Genomic DNA, 14,710 nt, shown 5'->3' on the forward strand with positions numbered 1-14,710 from the left:
CTCTCGTGTCAGTGCGATTGGAAGCCAGGGACACCGAGCCCAGCCGCTTAGACTGAGCACTCATCCATTGTCGAAGAGTGGTACGAGCCAGCCAAATAACATCAGCAGCACTACAGCTTCTACCATTCCAAAGCATATCATTCCGAGCCTTCCAAATTGCCCAACCAACCATGAAGGCTTCTTCCACCAACCCCATATTGCCCACTGCCAACACTTTCATAAACCAGTCAAAAAAATTGTTTGCTGTGGAATGGCCAACACCTAACGCAGATCGGAGGCAACATGAATGAGCAAAGGGGCATTGAACCAAAACATGGAAAATTAACTCGTCCCCATAGCTGAACAACACACAATGTAACTCCACTGGAACATGTTTACTATAAAGTTGAGTACGCGTAGGTAAACAACCCGAAAGAGCTTTCTAAACAAAATGTAAAACCTTAGGAGGGGCTTTAATCTTCCACAACATCTTCCAAACATCATCCTCCATAGAGGAGTTCCAACTACCATTGACTGACTGTAGATGATTATAGGAACTTTTGACAGTGAAAAAACCAGTTGGATCCTTGTTCCAAAACCAACTATCACTCGCAAGATTAACACTCAAAGGCACCTGTTTGATGAGCTCAACATCACGGGAATCAAACAAGTCCTCAATAAGCTCCAAGTCCCATTGTCTACTACCTGGCTTTATGAGTTGAGACACTTTACAATTGGTCAGTGCCGGATGATTAGAGACCACACACAAGTTATCCTCAGACAAAAGCCAAGGCGTGTTAAGCACCTCAGTAGATGAACCAGGTCCTATTCCTTAACGAGCACCATTTTTTAGCAGCGTTTGTGACTCAAAGACACTACGCCATATAAAGTTTGGATTGGCACCCAACTCGTCCTCCAAGAATGTACAGTTAGGAAAATATTGAGCCTTATATATCTGGCCCTCAAGGGAGTCCTGATACGGCAGTAACCGCCAACCTTGCTTACCCAACAAAGACAGATTATACTCACACAAACTTCGAAAACCCATCCCTCCAGAGTTCTTATTTTTGCATAGTTTCCTCCAACTAAACCAACTTATCCCTTTCCTACCGCTCGAACTCCACCAATACTTAGACATAAGGCTTTCCAGATGTGAACAAGTTTTCAAAGGCAATAAGAACACAGACATAGCAAAACTAGGCAAAGCTTGTGCTACAGTTTTTAATAGAACTTCACACCCAGCGGTAGACAAGAAACGACCCTCCCAGATTTGAATGCGCTTCTGCATCTTGTCTTTCAAAAACCCCAAAATAGCATCCTTATTTCTTCCCATGACATAAGGGAGACCAAGATAAGTATTATGCTTATCTGCAAGTCTCATTCTAAGGATCCCACACAATCGGTCTTGGGTAGCATTAGGCACATTATTACTGAAGAATACAGAGGACTTACTGAAATTAACCTGCTGACCAGAAGCGATCTCAAATAGATGAAGCAAATATAATATATTCGAAGCCTCTCTATCAGTTGCGCGACAATAGACATAACTATCATCGGCAAAAAGCATATGAGATATAACCGGAGCACCAGTAGCCACCTTGTAACCTTTAAGCCTCCCATCCTGCTCAAACTTCCGTATCAAAGATGAGAAGCCCTCAGCACAAATAAGAAATAAATAAAGTGATAGAGGATCACCTTGTCTAATATCCCTCCCCGGAACAATCGGACCCAGCTCATGTCCGCCATGAACTATTTTATACCGCAAGGAGCTAACCATAGCAATAACAAGATCAACAAAACGCAAATCAAATCCCATTTTACTCATCATAGCTCGAAGAAAGCCCAACTCCACACGATCATAAGCTTTACTAAGATCCAGCTTGAACGCCATATAGCCTTCTTTGCCTTTACGCTTTCTTTTGAGATAGTGCATAACCTCAAACGCTATCATAGTATTATCAGTAATAAGGCGTCCTGAGATGAAAGCAGATTGGTTTGGGGATATGATCTGAGGCAATACTTCTTTTAAACGGTTCGCAAGCACCTTAGACACTATCTTATACAAGACATTGCACAAGGATATGGGCCGAAGGTCACCCATCGAAGTAGGCTATTTCTTCTTCGGAATCAAAACAATATTCGTGTCATTTAGGCCATTAGGAATATTGCCATCCGCAAAGAATTGGCAAACTTGGTTCACAACATCGCTCCTCACTATTTCCCAGTATTTCTGGAAGAAACCTGGGGTCATACCATCGGGACTAGGAGATTTATCAGGATGCATACTAAACAGAGCTCTTCTAACTTCTTCCTCCAAAATCGGCCTAAGTAAAGACAAATTCTGATCCACGGTAATTGAAGAAGTAATCTCCTCTACCACAGTTGAGTAATCGGCCACATTTGAAGTAAATAAGTTATTGAAATAATCAACCATAACATTTGGCAACTCATCCTCCCAAGTAACCCAGTGACCCACATCATTCATAAGCCGAGTTATAGTATTGTGTTTCTTTCTAGAAGTAGCTTTAGCATGAAAGTACTTACTGTTACTATCACCTTCTTGAAGCCACAACTGTTTAGAGCGTTGGCGCCAGAACACTTCTCGTTATGGGAGTCGTCCTCGGAGGGAATTCCTGAATGACCGTACCGGGGAATTCTACCGTACTCCGTGCAGCTATTGTTGTTAATCCTGCGGAGCCTACCCAAAGGTTCAGGCCGGATTGTAGGAAGTGGGCGATACATTTTTGTATTTCTATGAGAAGCTCTACGGCACCCACGATTCCCAGTAGTGAGTCGTTGGCATATCGCGCATAACAAATCCTTATTAAGTAATGGGTTTTTAAGGGGGCCGCCAGCTTACGGGCCAGGCGTCTCTCTGACCTTAACTTCACTAAGATTCAGCTCAGCCTCGCAGAACTTCTGAATGGATATAGCATCACGCCCCTTCTTCCAATACTGGATATCCCGCTTGCAATGGCTAATTCTTTGCTTAAAATTGCCTGTATAATCTCACCCCCACGCCTGAAGAGATTCCCCACAATAAGAGATTTTCTTCATAACATGCTGACCTTCACAAAGGTCCCAACTATCTTTAACAAGCTGGCGGCACAGCGGTTCACGAAGCCAGACATTTTCAAAACGGAATTGACGAAATGGCACCGTCACAGAACGCACCGTTGGTTCAAGAAGCAGCGGGCAATGATCTGAAGCAGATACTTCCAGATTATGTAGCTGAGCCATACGAAACCTCTGGAACCAGTTAGAACAAACAAGAGCTCGATTAAGATGAATTTCAACCCATGAATCAGTGCCTCTCCCACGCTCCCAAGTGTAAGGATACCCGATTAACTCCATATCAACAAGATCACAGTCAGACAAAGCTTGATTAAAACCATCTACCAGCACCTGCGGATATCTATTTCCTCCTCTTTTATCTGCATGACTAGTAGTATTTTTTAAATCACCAATGATACACCAAGGAAGGGAAGATTTCAACTTTAACGATCTCAATAAATCTCATGTTTTATACATAATAGCTCTATTAGGTACTCCATAAAGCCCTGTTAAACGCCAAGGAAGAGAAGCTACTTCCGAGATCTGAATATCAACATAATGAAAAGAATAGTTAAGCAGCTGCACATCGTCATTATTACGCCAAAGCATGGCCACCCCACAACTATGACCTCTCGCATTGACAGAATACAATCCATCAAACCCCACCGCAACTCGTAACCTTTCCAACTTGTCCTTACGACAAAGAGTCTCACACAAAAATAGAAAATTGGGTTTCTTTTGGATAATAAGATCCACAAGCAATTGATAAACCCGTGGGTTCCCAAGCCCACGGTAATTCCAGCTAATGATACTCATAATGGACGGTGGGCCTATTGGAAATATTTTACCAGGATCTAGATTTACTACCATGTATGTTTCATTAACATCCTAATATGAATTCTAAAACAATGAAATAAACACATAAGAGTTTAAGATAACCTTACATTGGGTGCAGCGGAATATAATGACTCCTTCCGTTCAGATCTCTAGGCCTTGATTCCTTTCTGCAGCAGAGCATCACCAAGATCTGAACCTGGAACTCTTTCTCTCCTTCCTTTGATGCTGATTCTCCTTCTTGTTGTTTGGATTCTCCTACAGTCTTACACACTATGATTGAGATACCACTTGATGTGCGTGGGCACTACTCTATCACTCAAGGATTTCGAAATTTAGAGAAGAAAAGAGAAGGGAAGTGGTTCGGCCTATAGAGAAAAGAATAGGAGGCTCAAATTTCATCTGACAAAGTTAACAAAAGTTAAGTGTGAATGTGAGCCATCACTATCTATTTATAGGTAACCACCTAGGTTTAAGTTAGAATTATTTGGCATTAAAATAATGAAAAAATAAATGATAAAAGCCTATAAGAGTGGCCGGCCATGGGCTCTGGATAATGGGCCTCACTTATGCAATTTTGTTGTTTTATCATTTCTGCATCTCATTTTCTCAAAAACGGCAATTTTCCAATTCAACCATTTAAATGCCAATTCTAATTATTTAATAACTAAAAATTAATTATTAAATAATATTTTCATTTAATATATTTATTAATTAGACACATAAAGTCTCTTAATTAATAAATAAAACCTAGAATCTCTTTTCTTTACAATTTCGCTCTTGCTTAGTGAAAATTCATAAACTAGACATAGTCTAACTTTAGAATTATAATTGATTAATCAAAATCAATTAACTGAGTCTTACAGACAGTATGGTCTCAACTAGTATGGGGACCATGGGTCTATATTTCCGAGCTTCCAATAAGTCGAACCGAATTTACCAAGTAAATTCCCTAACTTATTAATTTCTTATTGAATCCACACTTAGAACATGGAATTACACTCTCAGTCATATAGAACGCTCTATATGTTCCACGATATAAATACGTCATTAATTATCCATTGTTATAATCTGAATTTGATCAATGACCCTCTAATAGATGATCTACATTGAATAGGCACTAAATTACCGTTACACCTTCAATGTATTTTATCCTTAAAACACTTAGCTCCGTATAAATGATATTTCAACGAAGTGAAATGAGATCTCCACCATTTATCTCTGTTTAGCCAAGCTCGAAGGATATCATCGTTTCACTTCTAAATTCCTATAGAAGTTATAGACTCCATATTTATGTTAGCGCTCCCACTCAATTATACTATCATGTTCCCAAAATGTACGTATCATCCTGACCCAAAAGTAGGCTTAACTAACAAATCAAAGAACATGTATAATACTTTTGAGATCGAACCTAAACATATCAGGATTAAGATCATTTGATCTAGGATCAACGGGTGATGTTGAATTGAATAGATATTACGGTAAATTTTAATATATCTAATCAAAGTTCAATACCGGTCCCTTCCGATGTATACTCCATACATTCGATACTGGTAAACTTTGCCAATGCCCTGGACAGGACATAACACTTATCCAAGGTGTAAGAATACCTATCACTGATTATCATGTCAGTATAAATCCAGTGTTCTGAAAAATTAGGGAATAAACTTTCGAACATATAATCAAGATTATATTCCACTGTGCTGACAACACTATAATCATTTAACAAATTCATATGTTCTGGACTTAAATAGAATTCATACATTATATATATATAATCATGAAATAAATCATGTGAACCATGCAACATAAAATGTTATTTCTGATCTTTATTAATAAGTAAATCTGATTATATTGAAATGAGTTTTATTTAGGGCATAAAACCCAACAAACTCCCACTTGCACTAATATAAAACAAAATGTGCATTTCAAATAATCTCAACACCTTGATATACAAATCAAGTGTAGTAGTAGTATACTCCTCGTAATAGGATCTGACAGGTTGTATTAAACCCAACCTTTTCTCCACCATTACTCTTCCTTAATCACAAAATCCTTGATATTGTGAAATTCCTCTCTATATGTCTACTCTCTTGGGATACTGGATTCTATACTTTTGGCAACTATTTTTTGGTTATTCAGGAAGTAACACTAGTTGTTAAGACAAGTTGGAACGGTGCCACAAATGTATAGAACTTTCCTTAGACTGAATAAGTACCTTTCCTGCAACTTTAACATTCAGTCTCTCTCTGGTAGACCTAAGAAACTTCAAATAGGTTTTTACACTTCTCCAAAATCAATACTCCACCCCCAGAGTAATCACCATCTTATCAGCAAACTTTCTAGCACAAAGGCAAGTCTCGAAATTTGATGTGGTGTAGTCTAAGAGTTTTAAACTCACCCTTATCGACTAACATATAGTTCCTCTTCTTAATCTTAAGATTTACTTGATTGTCTTACAATGTTCCTCTCCTGGATTAATCTGATACCTGTTGGAATTAAATTTACCAGGATCTTAGATCTACTCACAAGTATGTTGATTTAACAACCTAAATATGAACTTCTAAAACGATAAACAAAAACACATAAAAGTTAAAAAACCTTACAGTGATTGCAGCGGAATTAAGTGTCTCCTTCCACTCAGATCTCTAACCCTTGATTCTTGTCTGTAGCAGAGTATAATCAAGATCTGAGCCCGAATATCCTTCAGTTGGATGTGATCCTTCACAGTCTTCCAAACTATGATTGAGGTACTGTATGCTGTGTGTGGGCACTTCTCTCTCACAAGGAATTCGAAATTCACTCTCTTTTTCTCTCTTGATTTCGTGTGATACAATATGGCATGAATATCAAAGCATTCAAAAGCATACCAAGAGTAGAGAGGGGCGGCTATATATAGGAAAAGGGAAGAGCTCAACTTTCCAAATAAACAGTTTCCTCTTTTACTGTGTAATTGATTAACTGCCTTATTTAGTGTGATCCACCACTTTCCTATTATTGCTAGGCTTTGATTAGCAATTACATGGCAATTTAAAATTGAAAATAATAATTGGGAAACATGCAAAGAGGTGGCCGACCATGGTGTGATATGGGCCTCACTTGGATTTTGCAGTTTCCTCAATTTTATTTCTATTTCTCCAAAAATGCCATTTTTCCAATTCTAACCATTTAAATGCCAAAACTAATTATTTAATAACTAAAATAGATTATTAAATAATATTGTCATTTAAAATAATTATTAATTAGACATACAAAGTCTCTCAATTAATAATTAAACCTAGAAACCCTTTTATTTACAATTTCATCCTTAAACAGTGAGAATTCACAAATTAGACATAGTCTAACTTTTAGAATTATAACTGATTAATCATGAATCAATTATAGAGTCTTACAAATAGTATAGTCTCAACTAGAATGGGGACCATGGATCTATATTGCTGAGCTTCCAATAAGTTGAACCGAATTTACCAAGTAAATCCCTAACTTATTAATTCCTTGTTGAATCCACTCTTAGAACTTGGAATTGCACTCTCAGACTTATATAGAGAATATTATATGTTTCACGATATCCATATGCTATCTAATTTAACCATTGTTATAATCTTAATGTGATTAAAAGATCCTCTATACAGATGATTTACATCGAGATGGGACAAATTTACCGTTTACACCCCTCAATGTATTTTGCCCCTTAAAACACTTAGTTACCTGTAAATGATGTTTTAGTGATCTAATATATAGTCACTGAAACAAGAGCTCATCCATTTACTTCTATTTAACTAACCTCGAAGGGAATCATCACTTGACTTCTATACACCAGTAGAAGTTATAGATTCCATATTTATGTTCAGCACTCCCACTCAGTTATGCTATCATGTTCCCAAAATATACGTATCACCCTGACCCAAAAGTAGGCTTAACTAATAAATCAAAGAACATGAATAACACTCCTGAGATTGAGCCTGAGCATATCAGGATTTAGATTCTCTTAATCTAAGATCAACTTCTGATATTGACTTGGAAAGATACAACGGTAAGTTTATAATATCTTATCTAAGTTCAATATCGGTCCAGCCCAATGTATACTCCATACATTCGAAACTAGTATACTTTACCAATGTCCTGGAAAGAACATAACACTTATTCCAAGTGTAAGTATACTTTATCGCTGATTATCACATCAGTGTAAATCCAAAACACTGATGAACATGGACTAAGTCTTTTGAATCATATAATCACAATCACATTCCACTGTATTGACAATACTGTAATTGTGAATGAATATATGTTCTGGATTTAACTGATTTTGTGCATATATTAAATATATATATTAAACCATAAACATGTAACATACATGTAAACATAAATCGCTTCAAAATTCTATATTGATAACTAATCAGATTGTAATGGATTTTATTTAGGGCACAAAACCCAACAATACCTACTCATTACTCCCCCTCAACAGTAGGTGTCTGGTCTAAGGCATACTAAAGCATATCTGAGACCTCTCACTGTTGATATAAGAAATTCTTTCATGGCTTTATCTTTTCTGGAATAGTTGAGACTTTTCCTTAGATAAATAAAATCTATGCCTAGAAGTCGAGAAGCTTCTATAGATCACCATTAGAAAGAAAATGCTTCAGCATCTTACTAAAGTAAGTTGCTTGCATTAGAGTAAGTAATTACCAGGTATACCACAAGCCATAGGTTTAGATAAACTCAAACCTATAATACTAGGAACAAGAAGTTTTGTTAAGTCCATTGAATAGACTTATAAACGAAAATTTCCTTTCTTGTCCTTGTAATAGAAAACTTTAGGTTACTCCATGTGAATGGATCAAACCATAGTTCTCTTGGCTTTTCTTCTTAGTTTCTTATCTTGACAATCCATTACTTGTTTAAACTTACAATGAATTTTAATCACTAGTGTCTTCCAAGTCATAAGAAGTGGGTTCCTAGAAACCCTCCCACTACGACAAGGTACCGTGAATTATGTCTAAAAAAACTAAATGGTATTAACCTCTTCGGTTGTGTCAAGACAGCAGAGGCAGTGGGATCATCATGTATCGAATAAGATGATAGAACACTTATGGAATCAAGAAAAAATATCTCCTTTATTTGCTACTTTGTTTTTCAGACTTAGTCATTTTCTTAGAAAAGTAGTATTTGTTTAAACAAACACTTTCTTATCTAATGACTATGGGATGGTCCACCCCTAATCACTTAGAATAGCTAACAAACATGCAAACCATGGTTAACAACTCTAGCTTTTCTTAAGATTTCGATTAGGTCATCCATGAATCTAGTAATGGTTTACACTAAGTACCCAACCATTGCATCATTCTGAAATTATATTACCACAGAAGGACTTAGGCAACGATTAGTAACTAATCATCAATATGTAACTCGAATTTCTGGGGAGGTAAGTTTGGATATAATTCAAAAATCAATTTAATGATCTTTGAACTGCATATCTACTAACTATTTCTCCACCCCTATCAGTTCGAAAGATCTTTAACCACTTACCTTAATGATTTATCACCATTGCTAGAAATTCATGAAATTTTTAAACATTTCAAATTTCTTTTGAATAAGGTAAAATCTAGAGTGATCGTTTTAAGAATATAACGATAAACTCATATCCACCCCTGAATGTACATCCATCTGCGAATGAGATGAACTTACTTTCAGTGGATACATGCATATTAACTCTTTCCAGAGATTGATCTTGTCAAAACCACTATGAACAAGATACAAATGCCATAGATTTACAAAATACGTGGTTTCTTTCGATGACTTAGGTATAATTACGTTAAAAAGTTCTTAGAATAGTCCAAGTGGATCCTGGTCACAGAATACTAAACTCATATCCATACTTTAACATACAGTTTTTGAATCCATTAATAGAAGATGGATATTAAACACTTGTGAAAGTGAAACTATATTGTATTAAAAAAAATTATTTGGAATCTAAAATTTAAAGTCAAAGACTTAAATTTATACCAAATATACATGAGTAATTCTTTCTTGGACCACCACTACTAATCTAACTCTAAGTCTGAATTGCCCATACAAGTAGGAGATTTCTAAGATTGAGGATTTATATCTTTTTGGGATAGAATTTCGAGAATATAATCATATGCGTCATTTAATTTCTTAATAGAAAATATAGAATGACATGAAATGATTTTTAGACCATTCATCCAATGATATGTTATTGAGCTAATTCGAAATGAATAAGCTAAGAGGAATTAGGATAATTTCATTTTTAAATAAGAATCCAACGATGCTTCGATTAGCGAAAGCCAAAGTAATCTTATTTATATAATCTTCTTGTTTCATATTGTAAATACTAGTCTAAGGTGTCATCAATTGATGAACATCTAGATGTTGCATTTACAATATTTATCATTCGAGATCTAATACTATTATGTTTGTCTAATGGTGACAATCTATTAGGGATTTATCCCATTAGAACAACAAAACAAGTTAGACCAACAATGAAGATACGAAATTAAACTACAATTTAATAATAGAAAATAACATGGTTCAATATAAATTCATACACAATTCAGAAATTATCAAACATATAGCAAATAACAAAGACATGTGAAAAATACAAAACAGGCACATCTTAAATAATTTCTAAGGTTTCCAACAAACTGATATAATGTCCCGATAGACGAGAGTCAAAGTATCATTCATTGAATAGAGTTTTCAGCTCATCTAAAATGCAAACCATTCTAGCAACCTTTAATTCGATCAAAATAAGAATCCAACGTTGTCCCGGTAGGCGAGAGTCAAGGTTATTCTCATTTTATGAGCTTCCACCATTGTTTCATGTTTTATAAGTTTATCTCTAAGTAGTCACCGTAGGGGAGAGTCTAATAGAGACGAAAACTTACAAAACACTTATCAAATGAGATCTTACGGTGTTAAATGCGTTCAACGAATAACCATCCATAAGGGGGACGAAGTCTAGCGTCTCGAGGTTATATTGAAAATATTTAACTATTGTAAGACCAACAATGGAGATCGAATGTCCTAATAATAATAAAGCTCATTATTTAAAGAAAATTGTATTTTCTTCTAATATTTATTTTAATCAATTTATTTTAAATATATATTTATTTAATTAAAATTTCCAATTTAGAATGAAAAATTCTAAATATAAATTTTAATTTAATATTTATAAATTATACTTAGATGGATATGAAAATAAAATGAATTATTTCCATCTTAGTAATAATTTCCAATAAATATTTAGAAAATTATTTAATTTAAGTTGTTTCAAAATTAATTTAAATTAACTTACAACTAAAATTTAATTTTCTATAAATATATATTGCATTTCGAAAAATTGAAGTATTTAAGAATACAATTTTCGAAATTGCTTGTTAAAATAAAATAAAAATAAATCCTGGAAAAAATTATTCTAATTTAATGTTGGCCCAAAATTAATTAATAAAATTAATTTACAACAAAAAATATAATTTTCCTATTTAATTAAATATTAAAGAAAAATTTCAAATATGTAAGCATGATGAAAATCAACTTAAATATTAATTTTCTTTTTAATTAAATACACTAGAAAAATACTTCAAGCAAAACAGATAATATCTATCTAGATTTTCTTTGACTAATTAATTCAATTTCTAATTATAATATATTTTAATTCATTTATTTTTAATTAATCATTAAATGAAAAAATCATTGATTTAAGTTGGTCCAAAATTAAAATGAATAATTTTCAACTTTAATCTATTTTTCAAATAAAATTCGAAATTTCTGTATTTAAGAAATGCAATTTCGAAATTGTGGGAAAAAGATTAATAAAATAAAATAAAATATATTTTGAAAATTATTCAAATTTAAGTTATTCTGAAATAAGATTTCAAATTTAAAATAATTTTCAATTTAATTAAATAACATGAAAATAATAATATTTTAAGTATCATGATGAAAATAAACTTAAATATTTAAATTTTCAATTTAATTAAATGTAATAAATTCAAGAAATAAATAATTAAGTATAGAGAAAACTTAATTATTAATTCTAATTTAATACTAGGAAAAATATACTTGATTTAGATTGTACCAAAATTAAAATGTGAAAATTACATGAAATATGAGATTTTGTAAAAAAGTTACAAAAATATGGCATTTATAGGTTTGCCACTCTTCTATGGCATTTTTTCACATTTAAGATTTTCTATGGTATTTGATATGCCATAGTTTTGTAAACCTATTATCCAAACCCATATTTCATGTTTTTGTTTCTAACTTAATTAGTTTTATTTTTTTTTAATTTATTTTACATTTACATTTTAGGGTTTCTTTCTATTTGGAAAATTTACTGTAACGCCCTGTCCAACAGGGACGCCACGTGTGTGCACTTTATTTAAAATACGAATAATTATATAAGATGTAATTATACTAAAAGTGTGGGTAATTAAAAATTTTGATAGTTAAAACTCAACCTTTGAACTATTTAACAAAAGATAAGTAACATGATTTATGGGGTCCCCCTGTTTCCAAAATATTTACAAACTGGTTTCAAAGTATTTTACAACATAAACTTTATATTTTCCAAAATACAATCAAAATAGAGCATCCTGTAAAATCGGTGCCCGCTGGTATGTACATTGCTGCTGTGACCATAACTCATGGTTGTTCGACTTTAGCTTTTCCTTTACCTGCACCATAAAGCACCAGTGAGTCACAGAGACTCAGCAAGAAAGTGACTAAAACAATAATTGAAAGAAAATGATTAACAACTTATTCTCATGCCATTATGTTTACTCACTATTCGATAATAATAAGCATTTCCTTAAACATCATACATTCCTGGTACTTAATAAAGTACCACTTTTACCACTCGTTACATACGAGCTGAATATGTCACTATCGTTGCCCGATAACGCAAACGATAAGTAAGAAACCTAACCGCGGTTTCATGAGTAATTACTCATAACGGTAATAACCGTTTCCAACCCTAGGTAATAACCTAGGCTTAATAAGCTTTAATCAACAACATGTTAATAATCAAAATCACCTCCATTCATTCATTGATTTTTAACCACATACGGTGCTTACCACTTTTCTTACCTTAATTCAGAAGTCAAGAATATGGCCGACCTGGGTGGAAAAACAAGCTAGGCAATCCCGGTCCTATGTCACGACAATTGAAACACAATAAATACCTTAACATAATATTCCGGATTAAAACCCTAATTTAGAAATCAAATGTAACCTAACTCCCAACAACCCTAATTTAGGTCAAGCATCCCATATTTAATTTAAAACAGATAGTACACAACTCCCCGGGTCAAAAATCGAACATAAAACAAACCCGAAGAAATTCTCCCCTGCAGTAACCGGCCGACCGGTTCTGGTATACCGTAACCCATCCGTCGGACCGGTTCGCGTACCAGAACAAAAGTTCCTTTTCACCAAAATCGAACCAAAACCCCTCCAAACCTATCCAAACTTTCCTTATTAACATACATATGACATAACCTAAGCTGCAAAACACAATGGTTCAATCTCTAGCTTGAAATCACACACTCAAGTGAAGAAATCAAGTTTCTTTTAGCTTTCTCACTCACCAATCAATCCCAACAGCCATGAATTCAATCCAATCATGCATTAATAGACCTTATTTAACTTGGATAACAAACCTACACCTTCACTAAACCTACAGCTTTGAAAATTTTCAAAAAAGTAACAAAACCTAGCTTGAAAACCTAAGAAAACACCAAAACTAAAAGGATGAACTTACCTAGGGTGCAAGGTTAACTTGGAGATGGAGTTTAGCTCTGAAAATTGATGTTGGCTGAAGCAAAACAATCCCTCTAGAGGCTGGTTCAGTTTGCTCGAAGGAAGAAGAGAAGAAGGTTGAGAAAATTTGGTTACTTGTCTTGGAAGGAAGCTTTTCTTCCTTTTTAAAATGCTTTGATTTCTTTTTTTTTTTTTAAATTTCCTTCCTTTTTATAACAAAAGGCAGCAGCAAAGAAAAGAAAAGAAAAGTCAAAAAAATATTTTCTTGAATTCCTACTTTACCCCTCTCACAAGTAAATAAATTTTTTTTTTAAAAGAAACCCTAGGGGCATTTTGGTAATTTTACTAATTCCCCAATCCGACATTCTAATAAAATTCTAACTTAATCCGGGATATTCTCAAAATAATTCTTTCATTTAATGTCGTGACATTGCTAACCACATAGCTAAATTTCCACAATTACCGGGCCCAAAATAACGTATTTCATTAAATAATTCCTCAACAATTTACCTAAGTAAGATCATAATCCTACTTCATTTTCCAAGTAATTACATATTTAATAAAATATGTCCATTTAAATATTATTTATTTTCTGGGATATTACAACTATCCCCCACTTATAGGAATTTCGTCCTCGAAATTTACCTGAAAAGCTCGGGATACAACTCCCGCATCTGCGACTCTAATTCCCAAGTCGCTTCTTCAACTTTGCTATTCCGCCACAACACTTTGACTAGTGGAATAGTCTTGTTTCGCAACACCTTTTCTTTCCTGTCTAAGATCTGTACTGGTTGTTCTTCATATGACAGGTCGGTTTGAAGCTCAATGTCTTCATAACTTAAGATATGAGTTGTATCAGATACATATTTCCGAAGCATCGAGACATGAAACACATTATGAACCCCGGATAAGGCGGGGAGGTAGAGCTAACCGATAAGCTACCTGACCTACTTTCTCAAGAATCTCAAATGGACCAATAAATCTGGGACTCAACTTTCCCTTCTTCCCGAACCTTCGAATTCCCTTCATTGGGGACACCCGAAGAAAAACAAAATCCCCAACT

Source organism: Cannabis sativa, chromosome X (assembly GCF_029168945.1).
Source record: "Cannabis sativa cultivar Pink pepper isolate KNU-18-1 chromosome X, ASM2916894v1, whole genome shotgun sequence".
In the NCBI taxonomy this organism is placed as follows: domain Eukaryota; kingdom Viridiplantae; phylum Streptophyta; class Magnoliopsida; order Rosales; family Cannabaceae; genus Cannabis; species Cannabis sativa.